This window comes from Macaca thibetana, chromosome 4 (assembly GCF_024542745.1).
Source record: "Macaca thibetana thibetana isolate TM-01 chromosome 4, ASM2454274v1, whole genome shotgun sequence".
NCBI classification, from domain to species: Eukaryota; Metazoa; Chordata; class Mammalia; order Primates; family Cercopithecidae; genus Macaca; species Macaca thibetana.
Window position 1 is genome coordinate 17,762,780 of NC_065581.1, and position 24,721 is coordinate 17,787,500.

The 24,721-nt window shown below is 45.0% G+C and overlaps 1 protein-coding gene and 1 pseudogene across 1 annotated transcript in view; both read right to left on the minus strand.

The window, feature by feature from the left end:
* Positions 1-10,333, minus strand: part of NUP153 (nucleoporin 153) — a 108,671-nt gene extending 98,338 nt beyond the window's left edge. Inside the window, exons 1-2 of the mRNA XM_050788050.1 lie at positions 10,315-10,333; positions 3,983-4,055 (exon numbers count right to left, since the gene is read on the minus strand). The gene's annotated coding sequence lies outside the window, so the exon portion shown is untranslated. The remainder of the gene's footprint in view (positions 1-3,982; positions 4,056-10,314) is intronic.
* A 3,805-nt stretch (positions 10,334-14,138) lies between these two features.
* Positions 14,139-14,242, minus strand: LOC126954128 (uncharacterized; annotated as a pseudogene).
* Positions 14,243-24,721: the final 10,479 nt, after the last annotated feature.

Here is a 24,721-nt window from a genome sequence, read left to right on the forward strand (position 1 = left end):
TCAGGAGATGGAAACCATCCTGGCTAACACGGTGAAACCCTGTCTCTATTAAAAATACAAAAAATTAGCTGGGCATGGTGGCAGGCACCTGTAGTCCCAGCTACTCGGGAGGCTGAGGCAGGAGAATGGTGTGAACCCAGGAGGCAGAGCTTTCAGTGAGCCGAAATTGTGCCACTGCACTCCAGCCTGGGCAACACAGTGAGACTCCATTTCAAAAAAAAAAGAAATCAATTGGTTTAGTTTCGTTTATTAATATAATTCATCAGTTACATTACAAAATTGAACTTATTAAGGTTGCAGTCTGTAAAACTAAAACATTTGCAAACCTTAGTTTGCTAACACTAAGCTTCTTTCTTTTTAAAAAGCATTTGTAGAGAATGCTCGAGTTTATCAGACCCTAACTTATTAAGACATTTCTTTTCAGAAGCATGCAAACCAGTTCACATGCAAACAACCCTAACATATACATCACCCCACCACCACCAGACAAGCACGAACTACCCAGTTTAAACAAACAGTGACTTTTGACCTCTTGCTGCTACTCTCTGACCGGCAAGCACCAGCAGCAGCCCCTGGGAGCTTGTTAGACTAAAGCAGCTCTACCCATCCCAGGCCAACACAATCAGAATCTACATGTTAACAAGATCACCAGGTGAACTGTATTACATTCTAGGAGAATTGTTTCAAAACTTAACCATGCCACCAGAAGTTATTGATCTGAAGTTAGATTAACTTTGAAGGCAAGATAATGAGGTACCTGAAGTTCCCATAAAGAGCAGGCTTAGGAATTTCTGTTCCTTACTAATCTACAACAATCAACAATTTTAAGAATTGATGAACCAACAGCTTATACGCACGTAGATTTTTTTCCTCTTATTTATCATTCTGTACCTTTCTCCTTTACCACAAAGTGAGCAGAAATGAAATGAACCATTTTTTAATTATTATTTTCATTAACTTTTTTTTCCCAAGGAAAAAGGCAATCTAGCAGAAGTTATTAACATCTGAAATGTTAAGGGTCTAAAACTGAGCATTAGTTATGAAATATACTTAAGCATAGATATTTCAAGAACCCCTTGCTCATTCCCATGTATCCTTTTCTTATACAAATTTTCTTTTAGTCACTGCTGGTTGTTTGGTTGGTTGTAAAAAGAAAAAAAGAAAAGAAAAATTTTATTTTAGAATTAATTCATGAAAAACAAAAAACATGGATGTAAAGTAAACCCTAATCCAAGAAGCTATGAGCAGAGATAAATTTCTAAAAGAGATATCAGGCTACTTTCTTAGAATTACGATGACTTTTCTCTTTCTGTTGTAGTCACAAAATTATTTTTAAGGTAGAAAAGCAAGCAGGCACTCTAGGAGGGAATATTCTTGGACTCGGATTAGCATCTAATATCTGGAATACACTAATTTTTCTAAACTGTAAAGACAGGAATGGTAGCAGCTTTCTACTTGACAAATCATAAAAACAATTAGATTACCTACCTCTAGTAGCTTGACCTCTTAAATAGCTGCTATGAAGCTAAGACAATAATTGGACACGGTGTTTTCTCCAAACATTACTTCTGGAAAAGTTCAATTTGATAACAATAATGGATATGTTAGTCTAAAAGTTTCCAGAAGCGAGTCATCGATAGTATTCTTTCCACAACATGCCTATTGTTCTTAACTCCTGCAATAGAGAAGGCCTAAAAAGCTGTGCAATACAAAAGATGAAAAATCATATTTAAAAGACTCACATACATCACCCCTTGTATAGGCCAAATAGAAGCATGTTTGCTCATGTGAACAGTTAAACGTCAAAGCAAGATAATGAGGTAACTGAAGTTCCTGTAAAGAGCAGGCTTAGGAATTTCTGTTCCTTACTAATCTACACCAACCAACAATTTAAGTAAGAACTGATGAGCCAACAGCTTATTGATCATGTAGATTTTTTCCTCTTATTTACCATTCAGTAACTTTCACTTTTACCACAAAGTGAGCAGAAATGAAATGAACTATTTTTAACTGTTATTTTCATTAGCTTCTATTTCCAAAGGAAGCTAGGCTACTAGCTGAATTAAAAATTGGATTTAGCACATTCTTATTCTGTATCATCACAGGTAGCAGAGTTGATTGAACAGAGCAATTACACAAGCATAATGGTTAGTTAAGACGATTTTAAGCCAATGCCTATAATCCATGGCCAGTGGCCTCAACGTAGCTTACCTTGTTTGAATCCATTATAACGACAGTAGGATATCATGAGCTACCAAAAATAGACTTCTTTAAAACCAAAAAAAAAAAAAAAAAAAAAAAACAACCAATAAAAAGAACTCTTCAAATATTCTCCAAAGCAAAGATGAGTGAGGTTATATCATTCTACATTCAGTATTAAAAAGGCAGTGTCACCAAACAAATTGAAGGCAACTTTGCAGACGTTGAGCAAAACCTACTTAAACAACCACCCCCAACTCTCCCCCTCTCCCCATGAAGGTGTAGCTTCCACTGTGTACCCACACAATGTGTAGAATAAAAGCATCAAAGCAGACCATAGGTCTCCAAAGAGGCCACAACCAAGGAACAAAGAGCATCTACTAGCCGCAGTTAAACCCAAGCCATAACTTCAATGCTTTCAATTAGTAACAGTTACATTTTCTTTTTCACTTGTTTGGTCATAAAATCTTGCCCCTGCAATGAGTCAGCAGTGACTCATAAGCACTTCCTACAAGAAGCACCTGCTTTTAGGCCCATCCCTTCCAGCTGAAGTGCTGAGACCCAGGATTGATTTTAGCTTCATCCTTGCTGATGCTTGAGTTTAATCACTTGTCTCTCTCACACTGGATATCCATGCTGGCTGGCACTTACTCTGCAAAGTAGTGGTCTGCTGCTGTGCAGTGAGAAGGCACATCCACAAAGGGGCACCAGGAGTAGACAATTGGGAAGCAAATGCCATTTTTCTCTCTTCACTCTTGTCCACTATAGCTCTGCCTCTTCGACTCCTCAACATAAGGGCCCAGCCTTTACAACTATGCCTCCTCCCATACCGGCAGAGTCTCCTCTCAAGGTTTGGTTTTGGTTTACAAACAAAGAGGAGCTGACTTTTTCCCTGCATCACTAACTTTAGAACAGGGTCCTTTGAAAAATTTCCAAAACTGAGGTCGGGAGTTCAAGACCAGCCTGACCAACATGGAGAAACCCCGTATCTACTAAAAATACCAAATTAGCCGGGTATGGTGGCACATGCCTGTAATCCCAGCTACTCAGGAGGCTGAGGCAGGAGAATTGCTTGAACCCAGGAGGCAGATGTTGTGGTGAGCCAAGATCATACCACTGCACTCCAGCCTGGGAAAAAGAGCAAAACTGTCTCAAAAAAAAAAAAAAAAAAAAAAAAAAAACTCCAAAACAGATGGAGGGGAAAAAAATGCAACAGTTCTGAGAAGCTTTCTGCCTTAATTCATTCCTTCCTTCCTTCCCTCCCTCCTTCCTTCCTTCCTTCCTTTCTTTCTTTTAGATCGTGTCTTGCTGTGTTGCCCAGGCTAAAGTGCAGTGGCGAGATCTCCGCTCATTGCAACCTCCACCTCCAAAGTTCAAGCCATTCTCCTGCCTCAGCCTCCCAAGTAGCTGGGACTACAGGCACCTGCCACCGAACCCGGCTAATTTTTATATTTTTTAGTAGAGACTGGGATATCCTAATTTTAAGTTAAAGAAAAGAACAAGAAAAGTGCAGTGGTTAGTTTTACATCAGATCCAAACAAAACAGGTCAGATCACTTGTTTAAATTTCTCTAGCAATTTTTCACTGAAAACTTCCTATATATGGAAGGAATATAGAAAAAGGAAAGCGGAAATGTTTAAGGAGTGATGTCAGACAGAAGAGAGGGAGGCTGAGATGAGCAAGGAGGGAGGGCAGATTTTAAATTCTGGCAAATTATCACTAATAGACATGTCTGAAAATGCCATCAAAAATTCTGCTAGGTTTACGGCCAACCTGAACTCACCCTTGGTGTATTTTCCCTCCATAAGGCAGTCTTTTGGGTGCAGATTGGCTTCTTGTTGACCAAAATCCAAAAGCTGTAAAAAAACGAACGAAGGATGAGTGATACCTTGCAGAAATGGTGTTACCGAAGCCCAGAGTGTCACTTACTGGTGTCGTAAATAATGAAGAACTAATAAATAATACATGGGAAAGAAAAGACCCTTGTCATTGTCACTTCATGTTTTCCTCACATTTTGTATCCATAAGGCCAGGCACAAATTGAATGAATATTTATTGAAAGGATGAATGGATATTTATAGGAGTTTTCACAATTCCTTATTTCCCTCAACAACTTCCATGTTATGCAAATGTTTTCTGTGTTTGAAAAAAAAATACTTCAAAATGTAACTTGTTAAAACAATCTTTTATTGCTAGAACACTTGAAATCTCCCTTTTGCTTTTAAACACAATTTACCTGAGACCATGTACTATTTGCAGTATCAGAGGTAAACAGAAAAATCACTTTTAGGGACTCAGATCAAGATGGTGCTTTCTCTGAGGGATTATGCCAAAATAGGAATGTGACCTGAAGGGAGAAGGATGTGCACTTTTAAAACAGACCTTTGGCTGGACGCGGTGGCTCACACCTGTAATCCAGCACTTTGGGAGGCTGAGGTGGGCGGATCACGAGGTCAAGAGATCGAGACCATCCTGGCCAACATGGTGAAACCCCATCTCTACTAAAAATACAAAAATTAGCTGGGCGTGGTGGCACGTGCCTGTAGTCCCAGCTACTTGGGAGGCTGAGGCAGGAAAATCGCTTGAACCTGAGAGGCGGAGGTTGCCATGAGCCGAGATCACACCATTGCACTCCAGCCTGGCAACAGAGTGAGACTCTGTCTCAAAAAAAAAAACAGGCACTTTAGAAGGCTGAGGTGGGAAGATTACATGAGGCCAGGAGTTTTAGACCAGACTGGGCAATGGTGCAAGACCCCCATCTCTCCAAAAAGTTTTAAAATAGCCAGGTGTGTTGGCATGCACCTGTCATACTACTACTCAGGAGGCTGAGGAGGGAGGATCACTAGTTCGAGGCTGCAGTGAGCTATGATCGTGCCACTGCACTCCTGCCTGGGTGACAGAGTGAGACCCTGTCTCTAATAAATACATACACACAGAATGACAGACTTTCGGGAATAGCATTTAACAATTATACAAGGCCAGGTGTTCTGCAGATGGAAAAGTGATAATGGGATGTGTCCTGCCATTTAGGGACAAGTGGAAGTGGTCACACTTTTTTTTTTTTTTTTTTGGGGATGGAGTCTCGCTCTTGTCACCCAGGCTGGAGTGCAGTGGTGCGATCTCGGCTCACTGCAATCTCCACCTCCCGGGTTCAAGCGATTCTCCTGCCTCAGCCTCCCGAGTAGCTGGGATTACAGGTGCCCACCATCATGCCTGGCTAATTTTTGTACTTTTAATAGAGATGGGGTATCGCCATGTTGCCAGGCTGATCTCCAACCCCTGACCTCAGGTAATCTGCCTGCCTCGGGCTCCCAAAATGCTGGGATTACAGGTGTGAGCCACCGCGCCCAGCCAGAAGTGTTCGTACTTGTAAGTATTTTAAGTAAATACGTATGCAGGTAAATTTCCTTTTGGAAATATTTGTTGCATAGGATTTTAAACGATTTGCAGAATAAAAGCTTCAGATTAGCTGTCATGGTTTCCCCTCCTCAACTTGGTGGGCTTGGAGTCAGGACTCTCAATTAAGTTTGAATTTCAAATGAACAATGAATAATTTTTTGTATAAGTATGTCCTCAATATTGCAAATATTGCATGAAGCAATTAATTTGCTAAACCTGGCAATGCTACTTCTTTGCCCTATTTCAAAATGCCTTAAATTAGATTTTTTTTTTTTAAGAGATGGAGTCTCATCTGCCGCCCAGGTTGGAGTGCAGTGGTGCGATCTTGGATCTTGGCTCACTGCAACCTCTGCTCTCTGGTTTCAAGCAATTCTTCTGCCTCAGCCTCCCTAGTAGCTGGGATTACATGTGTGCACCACGACACCTGGCTAATTTTTTTTTTTTTTTTTTTTTTTTTTTTTTTTTTGAGACGGAGTCTCACACTGTTGCCCAGGCTGGAGTGCAGTGGCGCCATCTCTGCTCACTGCAAGTTCTGCCTCCTGGGTTCACACCATCCTCCTGCCTCAACCTCCCGAGCGGCTGGGACTACAGGCGCCCGCCACCACACCTGGCTCATTTTTTGTATTTTTAGTAGAGATGGGGTTTCACTGTGTTAGCCAGGGTGGTCTCGATCTCATGACCTCGTGATCTGCCCGCCTCGGCCTCCCAAAGTGCTGGGATTACAGGCTTGAGCCACCGCGCCTGGTCCAATTTTTTTTTTTTTTTTTTGTATATATGGGGTTCTTGGCCAGGCTAGTCTTGAACTCCTGACCTCAAGTGATCCGCTTACCTCAGACTCCCAAAGTGCTGGGGTTATAGGCTTGAGCCACCATGTCTGGCCTTAAATTAGAATTAGCAAGCAGTTGTGTACACTGGAGTGACTTGCACTCTACACATGCTCTTTAGCTTGGAGTTACTGGAATTGTAAGAAACTCTGAACCACAAGCACATCGCTTCTTCCAGCCCCACCCCACCAAGCTATTAAATAGTTTGTCAAGGGATGTCACTCTTATTCATTGTATTAGCTTCCAGTGCAGCAAACATAAATCTTATATCCACAACTTACGTGGTATACCATAAATGTAAATTGATATTCTTACGTGGTATGCCATAAATGTAAATTGATATTCTTTTTTTTTTTTTTCTGGCGACAGGGTCTTCCAGACTGGAGCGCAATGGTGCAATCTCAGCTCACTGCAACCCCGCCTGCCGGGCTCAATCCGTCCTCCCGCCTCAGCCTCCCAAGTAGCTGGGACTACAGACACTCACCACCATGCCCAGCTAATTTTGCATTTTTGTAGAGACAGGGTTTTGCCATGTTGCCTAGGCTGGAATTGATACTCTTTAACTCAACAAAATTTCGTTTCAAAACCCCATTATTATTATTATTATTATTATTATTATTGAGACAGAGTCTCACTCTGTCTCCCAGGCTAGAGTGCAGTGGCGCGATCTCGACTCACTGCAACCTCCACCTGCCAGGTTCAAGCGATTCTCCTGCCTCAGCCTCCCCAGTAGCTGGGATTACAGGCGCCCACCACCACGCCCGGCTAATTTTTTGTATTTTTGTAGAGACGGGGTTTCACCATGTTAGCCAGGATTGTCTCGATCTCCTGACCTCGTGATCCACCTGCCCTGGCCTCCCAAAGTGTTGGGATTATAGGCATGAGCCACCATACCTGGCCTAAAACCCCATTGTTTTTAAGAATTGGCAGAACATAACCTCAGTCAAGTCAAGGCTCACTGTCCCTGTCTCTTTTCCCAGAATTGTTCCCAGAGCTCACATAGTGCTATGTGTGTGTGTGGCGGGTGGGGCCGGGGATTGGGGGTGCGGGGGAGCTTCCGTTCTTTGATGTCCTCTGTCTTTGCAAATTATTACTGAGCCCCTCTCATTCCTGTCCATGTGGCCCCTTCAATCCAGGTGCTTTCTATTCTTCCCTATTCTACTCAGGCGCAAGCATCATCCTGCAGTTTCTGTTCCATGCTAAGCCCTCAAACCCTTTTTGCACAGTGTAGCCAACTCTCTCCAGATTTTTGTTTTTAAGTCTACAGCACCCGGTATTCCCAGGAGATCTCCCATCCAAGCACTAACCAGGCCCACCCCTGCTTAGCCTCCAAGATCAAATGAGATCAGGCACATCCAAGGTGGCGTACCCTGTACCTCTCTAGGGTCTTACTGCTCTACTGGAGTTCTTGGGGAGTGAAGCAGGGTCTGTTCTGCCATTGAATCCTACAAACTATCTCTCCAGGGCTCTTCTCCCACGGAAAGGCACACAGTCCCTCTAGAGGACACGAGGGCACCTGTGTCCTCTGGGTTTCCCCTTCCCTTCTCTACATTTTTCTCTCTGCCTAGACAATGTTTTTCCTAAGGATGACTGGAGGGAGGCCCATTTTCCTGAGCATCCCCACTGTCCAGCTCTCAAACATTTTTCCTGTGTATCCATTCCCCTAAAGAGCTTAAGTTTTTGGAAGATACTGGACATTTATTTCCTTTTCCCCCTGGCTGCTTCTTCCCCCAAGGCAATGAACACAAAAGAATTTAGCTGCTTGCAAGCAGGGGGAAAGAAGATAAGGAGCACTAAAGAGGAATGTACCCTAACCAGCTTTAAACATCCTGGGGTCCTTTTTTTTTTTTTTTTTTTGACAGAATCTTGCTCTGTCACCCAGGCTGGAGTGCATTGGCACGACCTTGGCTCACTGCAACCTCCACCTCCGAGGTTCAAAGGATCCTCCTGCCTCAGCCTCCCCAGTAGTTGGGATTACAGGTGTGTGCCACCATACCCAGCTAATTTTTGTATTTTTAGTAGAGACGGGTTTCACCATGTTGGCCAGCCTGGTCTTGAACTCCTGACCTCAGGTGATCTGCTCACCTTGGCCTCCCAAAATGCTGGGATTATAGCCGTGAGCCACCACGCCTGGCTGTCTCAGGCCTTCTTTTCAAGACCAGAACTAAAAATTAGGTCCTGACTTGTTTAACTTTTACCTTTCCATAGTAGTCCACTAATCTGGCATCTGCATTAGATAAGAATGATTGATTGATTGATTCGAGACAGGGTTTCGCTCTATTGCCCAGGCTGGAAGACAGCAGTGCCATCACAGGTCTCTGCAACCTTGACCTCTTGTGCTCAAGTGATCCTCCTGCCTCAGCCTCCTGAGTAGCAGGGACTGCAGGTGTGTGCAACCACACCCAGCTTTTTTTTTTTTTTTTTTTTTAGCAGAGACAAGGTTTCACTATGTTGCCAAGGTTGGTCCCAAACTGGCTTCAACTGATCCGTCCACCTCAGCCTCCCAAAATGTTAGGATTACAGGTGTGAGCCACTGCACCTGGCCTAGATGAGAAATATTTAAAGCATAGGTTCTCAGGCTACACTCCAGACCTACAGACTCCCTCGAGTTGAACTTAGAAATCTGTCTTTTAACAAACTGCCAGTATTTTGCTTGTGTACTCAGTTGCACTGGTCCTCTGACTTGGTTTTGGCTAAAACCCCCTGAAAGTCACTTTCTTTCCTACATCCTCTGTCTTTTTTCCCTTTCTTTCTTACCCCTGTAGTGGTAACATCCAGTTAGAGTTCCTTCCATAGAACCAAAATCTGGTGTGGAGTTCTGTATCCATTTCTCAAAGGGAAGATAAGGTGGAGGGCAAGAGGATGTTCATGTGTCTTGTCTACTCTTACCTGTTTTTTAGCCTTTTTTTAAAATTTGAGACGGAGTTTCACTCTTGTTGCCCAGGCTGGAGTTCTATGGCGCAGTCTCGGCTCACTACCGCCTCCCAGGTTCAAGTGATTCTCCTGCCTCAGCCTCCCAAGTAGCTGAGATTACAGGCATGTGCCACCACACCCGGCTAATTTTATATTTTTAGTAGAGATGGGGTTTCTCTATGTTGGTCAGCCTGGTTGGGCTGGTCGGGCTGGTCAGGCTGGTCACGAACTCCCAACCTCAGGTGATCCGCCTGCCTCAGCCTCCCAACATGCTGGGATTACAGACGTGAGCCACCGTGCCCGGCCTTTTAGCCCATTGTTATCATCCTGTTCATGTTCCAAGTTGAAAATCGTAATCTAATCCACCAAACAAGCCCATCTGAAGAGTGTATCTTCAACCTGTGTCAGATGCAAAAATATTTTGCAGCAGCCAGAAGTGGTGGCATGCACCTGTAATCCCAGCTACTTGAGAGACTGAGGCAGGAGGATTCCTTGAGCCCAGGAATTTGAGGCTGTAGTGCGCTGTGATCACTCCTATAATAGTCACTGCACTCCAGCCTGGGCAATGTAGCGATGCATCGTTTCTTTAAAAAAAGGTTTTTTGTTTGTTTTAAAATTCTTGTCATTGAGCTTCAGAAAAAACCCAAAAACTTCCAAGAGACCTAAGTGCTGCTTGATTCTTAAGGAGAATCACCAGTTTTTCAAGGTTTGGGATACTTGCAGAGGAAAGAGACTAATCTATTTATATATCCCCAAAGTAGATAAATTACATTTTAGTATATCTGGAGAGAAGAGTTCTCTCCCTTTTAAGTGAATATGCCTAGGTAGGCCATGTTTGACTGCCAATATCATCGGCCTATTTTATTCCAAAATGAGGTTAGGAGTGCTGAGCTAAACTGGTGCCCTTAAGGGTTACGTCCTAGAGACTAAAGATGCATTACCTGAAAGTCATTCATGAGCAATGATTGGGAAGACTCACCTGCTAGGATGGTTGTTGATATTTATAAAAGCCAGCAATATTTCTTGACTTGACTCAACAAAAAGTCATGCATTGTTATTATGACATCAGAATACTAAAATACTACTCCATATGAAATAACAAAGCAAAGAATATTACAGCTGGGCGTGATGGCTCACACTAGAAATCTTAGCACTTTGGGAGGCTGAGGTGAGAGGATCACTTGGGCTCAGGAGTTCAAGACCAGCCTGGGCAACACAGTGAAACCTCACCTCAAATTAAAAAAAAAAAAGAATAATAATCAAAGCAAATGATGAACAAAGAAGAGGGGCAGGCTGAGCAGGAGGCAGAGAAGTGAACTGTAGCCTAAGCAGGTTCCAGTAATTACCTCTTTTATTGTAAGAACTGAATATCTCGTTCCAGGCTCAAATTATCAAGAAGTACATCTTTTCCTTTAAAGTTGATTAAGCAGCAGTATCTCTTCCAAGCTGAAAATATTATAACAGATGCCAACAGTCTGCGGAGGACTCTGCTAGATGCTGTAAATAAAGAAAACAGTTTTCCTGCACAGAATGTCCTTTTTTTCCTAAAAGGTTGGTACAGAGTTGGAGTTAGAGACCAAAGAAATCACAGACTTCACAGGTTGAAAGGAACTATAATGTTCTCTTAGGCCAATCCCACAAGTAATGGGTGAGTTATTTCTTCTGCTTCCCCTCTAAGCGCCCACTGGACTTGGGCCTTATGGCTCCGGAAATGCAGATCTGTGCTTCCTGAGGGGTGGAGAGCAGTCCTGGCTGGTAACAGCTGTGTCTGAGTGGGATTCGGCAGAAGGGGAGGGCCCAATGGGAACAGCTTGCCTTAGGCTACTTGCTGCTCCTGGCTGAGCCCTGGGGGCCTGCTCTAGGGACTTGGCCTGGATGGACTTGAACCTTAGGGAGACTTTATCAGCAAGTCTTGCCAACAAGTGCTCCCTTGGCTAAAAAGCTGATTTCTCATACTATTTGCATTGTTTTAGGTATTTCTACTTTAGACAAAAGACCTTGTTCTTTGTGGTGCTTTGTCCAAGTAAGAATCCTTTTTTTTTTTCTTTCCCCACTTTTCATTCATTCATTCATTCACTTAATACATTTTCCTGAGTTACTCCTGTTTCATTAAAGGCAACCGAGGGTTGGGCAGACAGCGGTGGCTCACGCCTGTAATCCCAGCACTCTGGGAGGCTGAGGCCGGCGGATCACCCGATGTCAGGAGTTTGAGACCAGCCTGGCCAACATGGTGAAACCCTGTCTCTGCTAAATACAAAAATTAGCGGGATGTGGTGGTGGGAACCTGTAATCCCAGCTACTCGGGAGGCTGAGGCAGGAGAATTGCTTGAACCTGGCAGGTGGAGGCTGCAGTGAGCCGAGATCGCACCACTGCACTCCAGCCTGGCTGACAGAGTGAGACTCCGTATCACACACACACACACAAAAAGGCAACCAAGGCTCAGAGAGCTTAGGTTAAATACTCAAAGTCACAATTTTGTGACTAAGTGACAGAATGGACATCTCCTGATTCAAATTCCAGTGTGTTTTATACTATTTTGGGTGTGGTATTACATTATTTTCATCGAGTAGTTTTTAAAAAGCTTAATATTGTTTATTAAAGTACATCTCTGGCCGGGCGCAGTGGCTCACGCCTGTAATCTCAGTACTTTGGGAGGCTAAGGTGAGTGGAACGAGGTCGGGGTTAGAGACCAGCCTGGCCAACATGGTGAAACTCCATGTTTACAAAAATACAAAAATTAGCTGAGCGTGATGGCGTGCACTTGTAATCCCGGCTATTCAGGAGGCTAAGGCAGAAGAATCACTTGAACCCGGGAGGCAGAAGTTATAGTGAGCCGAGATCGCACCATTGCACTCCAGCCTGGGCAACAGAGTGCTCCATCTCAAAAAATAATAATTATAATAAAGTATATCTCCTACTTCTCTTTTATTGACAGCACTAGAATGACAGAGGTGCAGAAAGGACAAAAGAGAACTGACATACACTGAAATTTTGTAATACACCAGGTTCAATACCAGACACTTTATATGTAGCATCTCATTTAATTTTCATAATCATCCTATAAAATAGCATGTACCATTGCTCCCATTTTTTTCTTTTTTTGTTTTCATTTTTTTGCTCCCATTTTACAGATAAGTAAATTAAGGCTTAGAAAGGTTAAACAGGCCAGGTGCAGTGGCACATGCTCGTAATCCCAGCACTTTTTGTGAAGTGAAGGTGGGAGGATTGTGTGAGGCCAGGAGTTCAAGACCAGCCTGGGCAAGAGAGTGAGACCATGTCATCTACAAAAAATAAAAAATGTAAAAATTAAATTAAAATACATGTTTAAAAAAGATTAAATAACCTGCCCAAGTTCACCTAGGTGTCAAGTATTAGAGCTGGAGTTTTCTGAGATGGAGTCTTGCTCTGTTGCCCAGGCTGGAGTGCAGTGGTGAGATCTCGGCTCTCTGCAAGCTCCGCCTCCTGGGTTCACACCATTCTCCTGCCTCAGTCTCCCGAGTAGCTAGGACTTACAGGTGCGCACCACCACACCTGGCTAATTTTTTGTATTTTTAGTAGAGATGGGTTTTCACTGTGTTAGCCAGGATGATCTCGATCTCCTGACCTTGTGAGCCGCCCACCTCGGCCTCCCAAAGTGCTGGTACTACAGGCATGAGTCACCACGCCCAGCCGACAAAATATTTTATTACAATTTTGGGAGAGGGAAAGCAAATAGATAAGAGATACCTCATTTAGCAGAGCAGAGAACATTACAGCCTAAGGACCAGGAGGAGGTATTTATGAGAAGATGTAAAAAGAACCTTGAGGAGGCTCTTGGGTATCATGGGAAGCTGGAGAGAGGCCCATGGCTGAAAACAAGGAGATGAGTTCAGAGTCTGGGTACACACCTACTGATCCCCAGGTCTTCTCTCCCACCTTAGGCAGTCAGGGTGGGAGAGGAGAACTGGGGATCAGTAGGTGTGTACTTCTCTCTTCTCATCTTCACAGGAGCCCAGAGGTTTATTCTCCAGAGCACTGAACCCGTGAGGCCTGGTTCAGAGTATTCACTTAGTACAGTGAATGTACAAAAATAAGTGAACACCTTCTAATTGAACGTGGAATGGGATCCAGCCTTTTCCCTCACTGCACGCCTAGAACACTGCAACTTCCCACACCTACTTCCCCCTCCTTCATGCAGTGCCTGTTAGTCACTTAGTAGCCATCTCAGTTATCAGATCAACTGGCATACTGTGTACATAGGGTTTACTACTATCTGTGGTTTCAGGCATCCACCGGGGGGCTTGGAACATATCCCCCATGGATAAAGGGAGACTACTGTACAAGAGCTTGAGAATGCTCTTCACGCCAATCACTCCTCTTACCATTGACCATATTTTAGTTCTACTTTGTTTTCACACTATCACACCTTTTGTTTTGTTATTTTGTTGATGCTTGTTTCGATTTACCCACATATTGACCAATTCCTTTGCTCACTACTCTTTCTTGATTTTTTTTTTTTTTTCTGAGATGAAGTCTCACTCTTGTCCCCCAGGCTGGAATGCAATGGTGCGATCTCTGCTCACTGCAACCTCTGCCTCCTGGGTTCAAGCGATTCTCCTGCCTCAGCCCCCCTGAATAGCTGGGATTACAGGCACCTGCCACCATGCCTGGCTAATTTTTGTATTTTTAGTAGAGATGGGGTTTTACCATGTTGGCCAGGCTGGTCTAGAACTCCTGACCTCAAGTGATCCACCTGCCTCGGCCTCCCAAAGTGCTGGGATTACAGGCGTGAGCCACCGCTCCTGGACTCTTTCTTGATTCTTATTCCTTCCTTCCAGATTTAATTATTTCTTTCTTTTCCTTCCAGATATTAAACTGATCAGAACAGATACTACACTTGATCTTAGCCAAAAGGCCAAGAAGTGATTAATTTCCTTCTTTTTTTTTTTGAGATGGAATCTCATTCTGTTGTGCAGAATGGAGTGCAGTGGAGCGATCTCTGCTCACTGCAAGCTCTGCTTCCCGGGTTCATGTCATTCTCCTGCCTCAGCCTACCAAGTAGCTAGGACTACAGGTGCCCACCACCATGCCTGGCTAATTTCTTTTGTATTTTTAGTAGAGATGGGGTTTCACTGTGTTAGCCAGGATGGTCTCAATCTCCTGACCTCGTGATCCACCCACCTTGGCCTCCCAAAGTGCTGGGATTACAGGTGTGAGCCACTGCGCCTGGCCAATTTCCTTCTTCTTAAAGTGCTTCCTTAAGTAGTTCTTTCATTTATTTATTTGTATTTATTTATTTTTTTAGAGAGTCTCACCCTATTGCCCAGGCTAGAGTGTGATGGCACAATCACAGCTCACTGCAGCCTCAAACTCCTGGCCTCAAGTGATCCTCCAAGCTCAGCTTCCCTAAGAGCTGGGATTACAAGCATAAGCCACTGCACCTGGTCCCTTAAGTAGTTCTTTTAATAGGATCACCTATAAATGATAAATTCTTTCTGTCTTTGCCTAAACTATTATTTGTCCTTTCCATGAATTGTTAACTAGCTAGAAACTGAAGTATAGGTTGGCATTTTCTCTCAGAATTTTGAAGCTGTTCCATCATCTTTTGATTTCTATTGGTATGTTTGAAAAGTCTGCTGTCAATCTAATTGTCATTTTTTTTCATTTCTTTTTTTTTTTGTGATGGAGTTTTGCTCTGTCACCCAGGCTGGAGTGCAATGGCATGATCTCGGGTCACTGCAACCTCTGCCTCCCGGGTTCAAGCCATTCTCCTGCCTCAGCCTCCCGAGTAGCTGGGATTACAGGTGCTCGCCACTGCGGCAGGCTAATTATTTTTTGGTATTTTTTAGTAGAGACAGGGTTTCGCCATGTTGGCTAGGCTGGTCTTGAACTCCCTGCCTCAAGCAATCTGCTTGCCTCGGCCTCCCAAAGTGCTGGGATTATAGGTGTGAGCCACCACGCCTGGCTGCCTCTTCCAAAATATCTGGAGTGGATTTTGTAGTGAAATTCTTTCACCTCTAGTTGAGTTTAGTGTGCCAGTTGGGAAGATGTAATGACTCTGTTTCCCGATACATGCAGTGGTATAGTCTGTGCAGCTTCTACAGCTGCATTCAATGCCACCAATAAAAAAACACGGACACCTCAGTGGCCTAGGCTGTTTGTGGCAGTGGCGGTAACAGTGTAGGTTGTTAATATCCTGTGAGTTCCATGTTCAGGTGCTTGGAGTGGCTGTGGGGTGAGGGTCTTAGTCTCAGGGTCTCTCAAGCCTATTATGGCATCTGGGTCTTGGGATGCAGCTTTGCTCTCTGTAGGAAGTTTGGATGTAGGTTACCTAGAGCTAGGATCTACGACCCTGAGGCACCCCTTAGGAGCTTGGGCCCAAAGGACTGCATTTTATAACTGTGATTCTAACTCTAGTGGGGATGGGGGACAGGGCAGAGCCCTAACCTGACTCTGGCAATGAGGGGGTGCTCTAGAGGTTTGGGTCTGGGGATCAGGGTATAGCTGCAATTCAGGAACCTGAGCCAATAGAGCTCAGTGGGAACTGAGGTCCCAGGGGATGAGGCACTGTGTAGTAGTGACTCTAGACCCTGGGATGGTGGGGCTTGGCAGTATCCCAGCCTCTGTGAGACCAGCTGCAGTGGTAGCAAGTACCCAATAATAATGGAGCACCACTGTCCTCTGGGACCTGGGCTGGGGCAGCGAACAGCATAGCAATGATTTTATTCTCCAGGGAGAGGGTATCTCAGCAGCTCAGGCTTTAGGGGGATATTCCAGCCCCAGGGAAGCAGAGCGCTGGAGTTGTTTGGCTTGTAGGGTAGGGTGTCTCAGCTCAGCCACTGTTCTGTTTCCCTGGGATGTAGGGTCCTACCTCATCTCAGCCCAGAGATGCACAGCTGCTGAGATTGACCAGGACACTGATTCCCTAGTGGGGGCAATGTGCCAGTTCAGCTCAGGCCTGGGAGCATGACTGTTCTGGGCAGCCTAGTACTATTTCCCTGGAATGCAGACAATTGCTTCAGCTTAGGTATTGGGGTACATGATCGTTCTGGGTGGCCAACACACCATTCATTACCTGGGATGCCGGGTGCTGCATGGACTTAGGCAGTGGGGAGACATGACTGCTCTGAGCAGTCAAGATGCTGTTTTGCCATGAAACAGGATACTGCTTTATTTATTTATTTATTTTTAAATTTATTTATTTATTTATTTTTTTGAGATGGAGTCTCACTCTGTCGCCCAGGCTGGAGTGCAGTGGCGCATCTCCACTCACTGCAAGCTCCGCCTCCCGGGTTCACGCCATTCTGCTGCCTCAGCCTCACAAGTAGCTGGGACTACAGGCGTCCGCCACCACGCCCCACTAATTTTTTGTATTTTTTTAGTAGAGACGGGGTTTCACTGTGTTAGCCAGGATGGTCTTGATCTCCTGACCTCGTGATCCGCCTGCCTCGGCCTCCCAAAGTGCTGAGATTACAGGTGTGAGCCACCATGCCCAGCCGATACTGCTTTACTTTTATTTTATTTTATTTTGAGACCGAGTCTCACTCTGTAGCCCAAGCTGGAGTGCAGAGGCACAATCTCGGCTCCCTGCAACCTCTGCCTCCTGGGTTCAAGCAATTCTCATGCCTCAGCCTCTCGAGTTGCTGGGATTACAGATGTGTGCCACCATGCCCGGCTAATTTTTTGTATTTTAGTAGAGATGGGATTTCACCATGTTGCCCAGGGTGGTCTCAAACTTCTGAGGTAAGGCGATCCGCCTGCCTCGGCCTCCCAAAGTGCTGGGATTGCAGGCGTGAGCCACCGTGCCCCCCCAGAAACAGGAAACTGCTTTAGCTCCTGCCTGAGGAGGGGTCAGTGGAGTGGCTTCACCTCCGCCTGGCCCCATGAAGAAGGGTGTAACTGCTGCTCCCATTTCAGCTTGGGGATGTTGGGACACCAGGCTGGGTGGTTCAAAGGCAATGTAGCTTCAGGGATGAATGGGGATCTGTAACTACTTGCCCACAGAGCCAGTCACACTCCAGCCATAGTTCCAATTCAGCAGCATGTGGATCAGGGCGGGGGAGTGGCCAGTGCTGGCTCCTTCTCTCCGGTCAGCACAGCTGTGTGGACTCCAGGCAGCTTCCTCAGCTGGGCTTAGTGCCTACGAGGACTGCAGGGGAGAGTAGTGAGGTTTGTAGGTGTCCAAAGTTGATGGGAGTTGCTGGGATCCTCTTGTTTACCTCTTTGCTGAAGGGAGAAGCTAGTTCTCAGCTGATCCCAACTGGGGGACACAATAATGGAGGCCTGTCATTTCCTTCCATTCTCTGTGGTCATCCCGAGATTCTGTTACTCCTCTGGTGCACTCCAGCACTCTCAGTTATTTTCATTAAAATGTCGTTGTTGGCCAGGCGCAGTGGCTCACTCCTGTAATCCCAGCACTTTGAGGCTGAGGCAGGCGGATCACCTGAGGTCAGGAGTTTGAGACCAGCCTGGCCGAAACCCCATCATGAACCCGGGAGGCGGAGGTTGCAGTGAGCCAAGATCATGCCACTGCACTGGATCCAGCCTGGCGACAGAGCAAGACTCTGTCTTGGCGGGGGGCGGGGAAAAAAGGCATCATTTATTTGTTGTTTTGGCTATCTTTGTAGGAGGAACAAACACTAGGGGCCATCTTGCTAATGTCACTTTCCATGTGGTCATCTTATAATGTCTAAAAACTGGCTTGCCTCAGTGAACCCTGGTGAGCTTCATCTTTCCATCTCAACTAGCTCATTAAAACATGTTTCTGAGCAGAGACAATATTCCCCTCACTACCCTCTACACCAAACAAGTGACTTTAAATTTAATTTTAAAATGTGACCATATGAAGCTGGGCAGGTTGGTACACACCTATGGTCCCAGCTATTCAGGAGGCTGAGGCGGGAGAATTGTTTCAGGCCAGGAGTTTGAGTCCATCCTGGGCAACATAGGAAGACGCTCATCTCAACAAAAAAAAAAAAAAAAAAAAAAAAAAAAGTATGACGTATGAAAATTGTTAAAAGACATTTTTGAAAAAGAATAGTGAAGGCCGGGTGTGGTGGGCTTGAGGTTGTAATCCCAGCACTTTGGGAGGCTGAGGCAGGAGGATCACCTGAGCACAGGAGTTTGAGATCAGCCTGGGCAACATAGTGAGAAACTCTCTCTACAAAAATACAAAAATTAGCTTGGTGTGGTGGTATGCACCTGTAGTCCCAGCTACGTGGGAGGCTGTGGTGGGAGGATTGCTTGAGCCTAGGAGGTTGAGGAGGCAGTAAGCCTCCTGCCAGTCTGGGTGACAGAGTGACACCCTGTCTCAAAAAAAAAAAAAAAAAAAGTGAAGGGGAGACTTACCTTAACAACTTTTAAAATACGCTGTAAAGCTACTATAATTATACATTATGGTACATGTAAAGAATATAAACAAATCATTGAGGCAAAACATAGAGAGAGAAAACCTAATATTTTCTTTCCAAATCCCAATGAATGATCTTATATATCCCCTGGATTAGGCAACTTTCCTTGGGGTCACTGATCTATGGCACAGAGAGAAAAAATTGCCTCAGTTCCTATCAACTGATTTACAAGTGTTTCAGAACGATGCCTAATTTGAGAGTGCACATATTCGTTTCTATCTTGATTTTATGCTTTCATTGATTGACTGATGAGAAGACATTGTGTCGTTGCATTTTTGGGATCTTTCCTTCTATTAATTAATTCACTCTTTAATTAAAATGAGCAAACTAGTAGCATAAAATGTAAGTGAAACCCACACCAGCTATTTTTTAACTTGAAAACATTAAAATCTGACATACATCTAAGAATTTTTCATATGCAAAACCCTGTACTTAATTTCGGGCAAAGAAAGGCTAGTGAAGTATGGAAAAGGAACTGAGAGTTTAATTGGTAAGCTAAACATGAAAACAACTGCAATGGAAAAGAAAATAAAAACTTTTGATAGAAAATCCAGATCCTGAGGAAGCATGAAGACGGAAAGCTATTTTGAGTAGTTGGCTTTTAGCTGGACCTTGAAGGACGAGGAGGATCTTGGCTTAGGAGGGAGATAGCATTCAGACTGATTTTGATGTCTTTGACCTGTTTGAGGAGTATGCTAAGGTGTATTGTAGGCCTGATGTTTTTCTCATAATTAGACTGGAGTTACAGGTTTGGGGAGGACAATCACATTGGTGAAGTGCCATTTGTATCACATGGTACCTACTATCCACATGACTTATCACTGTTGATGTTGACTTTGACCACCTGAAGTTGTGTTTGTCGTTTCTCTACTACAAAGTTACATTTTCCACTTTCCATTCTCTTTGGAAGGAAGTCACTGTGTGGCACACCTCACACTTGATGAGTGGGGAGTGACGCTCCCTCTCATATTATATTTTTACTATAAAGTGTATTTTTACTATTTTTTTCTTTAGACAGAGTCTCACTCTTGTTCAGGCTGGAGGGCAATGGTGCAATCTTGGTTCACTGCAACCTCCGCCTCCTGGGTTCCAGTCATTCTCCTACCTCAGTCTCCCGAGTAGCTGGGATTACAGGCACGCGCCACCATGCCTGGCTAATTTTTGTATTTTTAGTACAGACAGGGTTTCACCACGTTGGCCAGGCTGGTCTCAAACTCCCAACCTCAGGTGATTCGCCTGCCTTGCCCTCCCAAAGTGCTGGGATTACAGGCGTGATCCACTGCGCCTGGCCTTTACTACATTTTAGAATAAGCTTATTTTCTCAAGTTTGTTTGTTTGTATGTTTTTGTTTTTGTTGTGTAAAGAATGATCTTACCTGGCTGGGCGCAGTGGCTCATGCCTGTAATCCCAGCATTTTGGGAGGCTGAGGTGGGTGGATCACTTGAGCCCAGGGGTTCAAGACTAACCTGGCCAAAATGGTGAAACCCTGTGTCTACTAAAAATACAAAAAATTGGCCGGGCACAGTGGCTCATGCCTGTAATCCCAGCACTTTGGGAGGCTGAGGTAAGTGGATCACATGAGGTCGGGAGTTCAAGACCAGCCTGACCAACATGGAGAAACCCCATCTCTACTAAAAATACAAAATTAGCTGGGTGGTGGCACATGCTTGTAATTCCAGCTACTTGGGAGGCTGAGGCAGGAGAATTGCTTGAACCCGGGAGGTGGAGGCTGCAGTGAGCCGAGATCACGCCATTGCACTCCAGCCTGGGCAAAAAGAGTGAAACTCCATCTCAAAAAAACAAAACAAAACAAAACACAAAAAAAATTAGCCTGGCATGGCGGCACGCGTCTGTAATCCCAGCTACTTGGGAGGCTGAGGCATGAGAATTGCTTGAACTCAAGAGGTGGAGGTTGTAGTGAGCCAAGATCATGCCACTGCACTCCATCCAGCCTGGGCAACAGAGTGAAATTGTGTCTTGAAAAAAAGAAAGATCTTTCCTGTCTATATACTGAATTTGTGTCAGGGGTGCCCCAATCTTTAGTCAAGAGCTACATTTTATCACCTTAAAGGCTGGAGATCACCAGGTAAAGGGGAAACAAACAGCAAAGTATCAGAGCTGCCCGGAAAGGAGGAATGCCGCTGCCTGCAGTTTTTCCTTTTCTGCTGAAAATTCAAAACTAAGTCAAGTATAACTGTGGCAGCTACTATACAGTTCTATACAGTGCTTCTGAACAAGATTTTGACTGACAGATTTTTTTTTTTTTTTGAGACAGAGTCTTGCGCTGTCACCCAGGCTGGAGTGCAGTGGCATGATCCTGGCTCAATGCAACCTCCACCTCCTGGTTCAAGCGATTCTTCTGCTTCTGCCTCCCAAGAAGCTGGGACTACAGGCACCCATCACCACGCCCCGCTAATTTATTTTATTTTATTTATTTTTTTTTTTGAGACAGAGTCTCACTCTGTCACCAGGCTGGAGTGCAGTGGTGCAATCCTGGCTCACTGCAACCCTCGCCTCCCGGGTTCAAGCCATTCTCCTGCCTCAGCCTCCCGAGTAGCTGGGACTACAGGCGTGCGCCACCATGCCCAGCTAATTTTTTTGTATTTGTAGTAGAGATGGGGTTTTACCATGTTGGTCAGGATGGTCTCGATCTCCTAACCTCATTATCTGCCCACCTTGGCCTCCCAAAGTGCTGGGATTACAGGTATGAGCCATGCGCCCCACCTAATTTTTGTATCTTTAGTAGAGATGGGATTTCAGCATGTTAGCCAGGCTTGTCTTGAACTCCTGACCTCTATGATCCACCCACCTCTGCCTCCCAAAGCGCTGGGATTACAGGCATTAGCCACGATGCCCGGCTGAGACTGACAGATTCTGATGCAAACAATTTTCCTGGATTTGAAGCCTAGCTCCTTCCCTTTCTGGCCTTTGTGATTTTTTTTTTTTTTTTTTTTTTTACAGTCTCACTCTGCTGCCCAGGCTGGAGTGCAGTGGCACGATCTAGGTTTACCGCAACCTCCGCCTCCCGGGTTCAAGTGATTCTCCTGCCTCTGCCTCCCAAGTAGCTGGGATTACAGGCGTGTGCCACCACACCCAGCTAATTTTTGTATTTTTCATAGAAATGGGGTTCCACCATGTTGGCCAGGCTGGTTATGAACTCCTGACCTCGTGATCTGCCTGCCTCGGCCTTCCAAAGTGCTGGGATTACAGGTGTGAGCTACTGCCCCTGACCCTTTGTGACCTTCTGTTGCTGTTGTTTTTTTGAGATGGAGTCTTGCTCTGTCACCCAGGCTGGAGTGCAGCGGCACGGTGAATCACGCCTCTGGGATTCACGCCATTCTCCTGCCTCAGCCTTCCAAGTAGCTGGGACTACAGGTGCCCGCCACCACGCCTGGCTAATTTTTTGTATTTTTTAGTAGAGATGGGGTTTCACCGTGTTAGCCAGGATGGTCTTGATCTCCTGACCTCGCAATTCGCCTGCCTCAGCCTCCCAAAGTGCTGGGATTACAGGTGTGAGCCACGGCACCCGGCCTTGTTGTTGTTTTTTTGTAAGCTCATATTAAGTGATACTCTGTAATCCTGACAGATCCTTAACCCCTTTGAGACACAATTTCCGCATCTGTAAAATGGGGTTAATGACAGTATCTACCTCATGAGGCTGTTGGAATGATTATGGGAGCAATGCATATTAAATCTCTTACATTTAATAAATAGCAATACAGTGGACATATTTTTTATATATTTTTTTGAGACAGAATCTGACTCTGTTGCCCAGACTGGAGTGCAGTGGCACCATCTTGGTTCACCGCAACTTCTGCCTCCCGGCTTCAAGTGATTTTCTCACCTCAGCCTCCCGAATAGCTGGGATTATAGGTACGTGCCACCCCATTCGGCTAATTTTTGTGTTTTTAGTAGAGATGGGGTTTCACTATGTTGGCCAGGCTGGCCTCGAACTCCTGACCTCAAGTGATCTACCCATCTGGGCCTCCAAAGTGCTGGGATTATAGGCATAAGGCACTGCGCTCGGCCTGAGACTTCATCTCTTAGGGAAAAAAAAAAAAGGGCTAGGCATGGTGACACTTGTGATTCCAGCACTTTGTGAGGCTGTGGCAGGAATACTGCTGGAGCCCAGGAGTTCAAGACCAGCCTGAGGAACATAGCGAGACCTTATCTCTATTACGAAGAAAAAAAAAAGCTTTGAAGTCAGTACTTTGTTATAAGCCAGAGTGTAGGCTCTGTGATCTAAGGGTAGTTCCTCTGAGACAAGAAGGGAAGGAGAAACGAGAAATCAGGGGCGGGGAAGAGAAAAGTGAGGCAGAGGGAATCAGGAGGTTGAGACTGGGGGGAGGATGCATCTTAGTCCGTAAGAGGACACCCAGTGCTCTACACCTGGGGCTGAGGTGAGGAGTTGGGTATGAGCAACACTTTTTGAGGCTCAGATAGTTTGAGAGAGAAATTGAGAGAGCATCGGCTGGTGCTTTGCTGCTTTCTATTGGCACCCTCCCAGCCTTGCTTGGATAGAATGGAAGGAATAGATAGATAGGCTCCAAAAAACATTCGGTTGGTCCTCTTTGAGGCACGGATGAGTTCCTGAAAGAACCCATGAGTAATGCAAGAAGAAAGCTGAAATTTTTTTGAGATAGAGTCGTGGTCTTGTCACTCAGGCTGGAGTGCAATAGCGCGATCTTGGCTCACTGCAACCTCCGCCTCCCGGGTTCAAACGATTCTCCTGCCTCAGCCTCCCAAGTAGCTGGAATTACAGGTACCTACCATCATGCTTGGCTAATTTTTTTTGTATTTTTTGTGGAGACGGGGTTCCACCATGTTGGCCAGGTTGGTCTTGAACTCCTGGTCTCAGGTGATCTGCCCACTTCAGCCTCCCAAAGTGCTGGGCATGAGCCACTGCGCCTGGCCAAGAATGCTGAAAATTAAGAGTCACTATGACTGTCCAGGTTCACCACAGCACAGGTATGGTACAGGGGTGCCATGGCAGGGGCTGTGTGCCAGACAGCCCAGAGCCGGAGCCAGAGGCAAGGGCAGCTGAGCCTCATAAGTACCAGTGCAAGACCAGCGGGAAAAGCTTTGAGCAGAGTTTGCCAGGCAATTGTCCTGCAGAAAGTTTCCTGGAGGACAGACCATTATTGACATCAGTGGTGAGTGAGGCCAGGACAGAAATCTATGACCAACAATTAGATGAGAAAACTACTCCTCAACCAGGGTCAGCAGAAACTAGCAGAAGACAACAGATTACAGGTGCTACCCTGGCCAATAGGATAAAAAAAGGAACCTTCCAGACCCATCCTTAGAAGCATGGGGCTCAGGGGACAGACTTCAAGAGGGGAAAAGGAACTCTGAGGCTGAGTGCATATTGAATTTACCTGCAAGAGCTTAAACAGGAAGAAGCTGATCAGGAATACTTTTCTACATATCTGTACCAGTTTTTGATAGTTCGTTTATTTTTACATTTTATTTTTTGTTAGCTTATTTTCCTTTTAAAACTATTCTCTTTTAAATCCTTTTTATTTTTTAAGAGAAAACTTCTAAGTTTCATTAAATTTTTTAAAATTTATTTTTTAACCGGCCGGGCGCGGTGGCTCACGCCTGTAATCCCAGCACTTTGGGAGCCCGAGGCAGGCGGATCATGAGGTCAGGAGATCGAGACCATCCTGGCTAACACGGTGAAACCCCCTCTCTACTAAAAATACAAAAAAACTAGCTGGGCTTAGTGGCGGGTGCCTGTAGTCCCAGCTACTCAGGAGGCTGAGGCAGGAGAATGGTGTGAACCCGGGAGGCGGGGCTTGCAGTGAGCCGAGATCGCGCCACTGCACTCCAGCCTGGGTGACAGAGTGAGACTCCATCTCAAAAAAAAAAAAAAAAAATTATTTTTTAAAGAAAACGTTTAAGTTTCATTAAAAAGTTTTATTTTTTAAAGAAAACTTTTAAACTTCATAAATCCCTTTATGTTTCTTTTTCCAGTTAGCCAGCTTTAAAGTTTC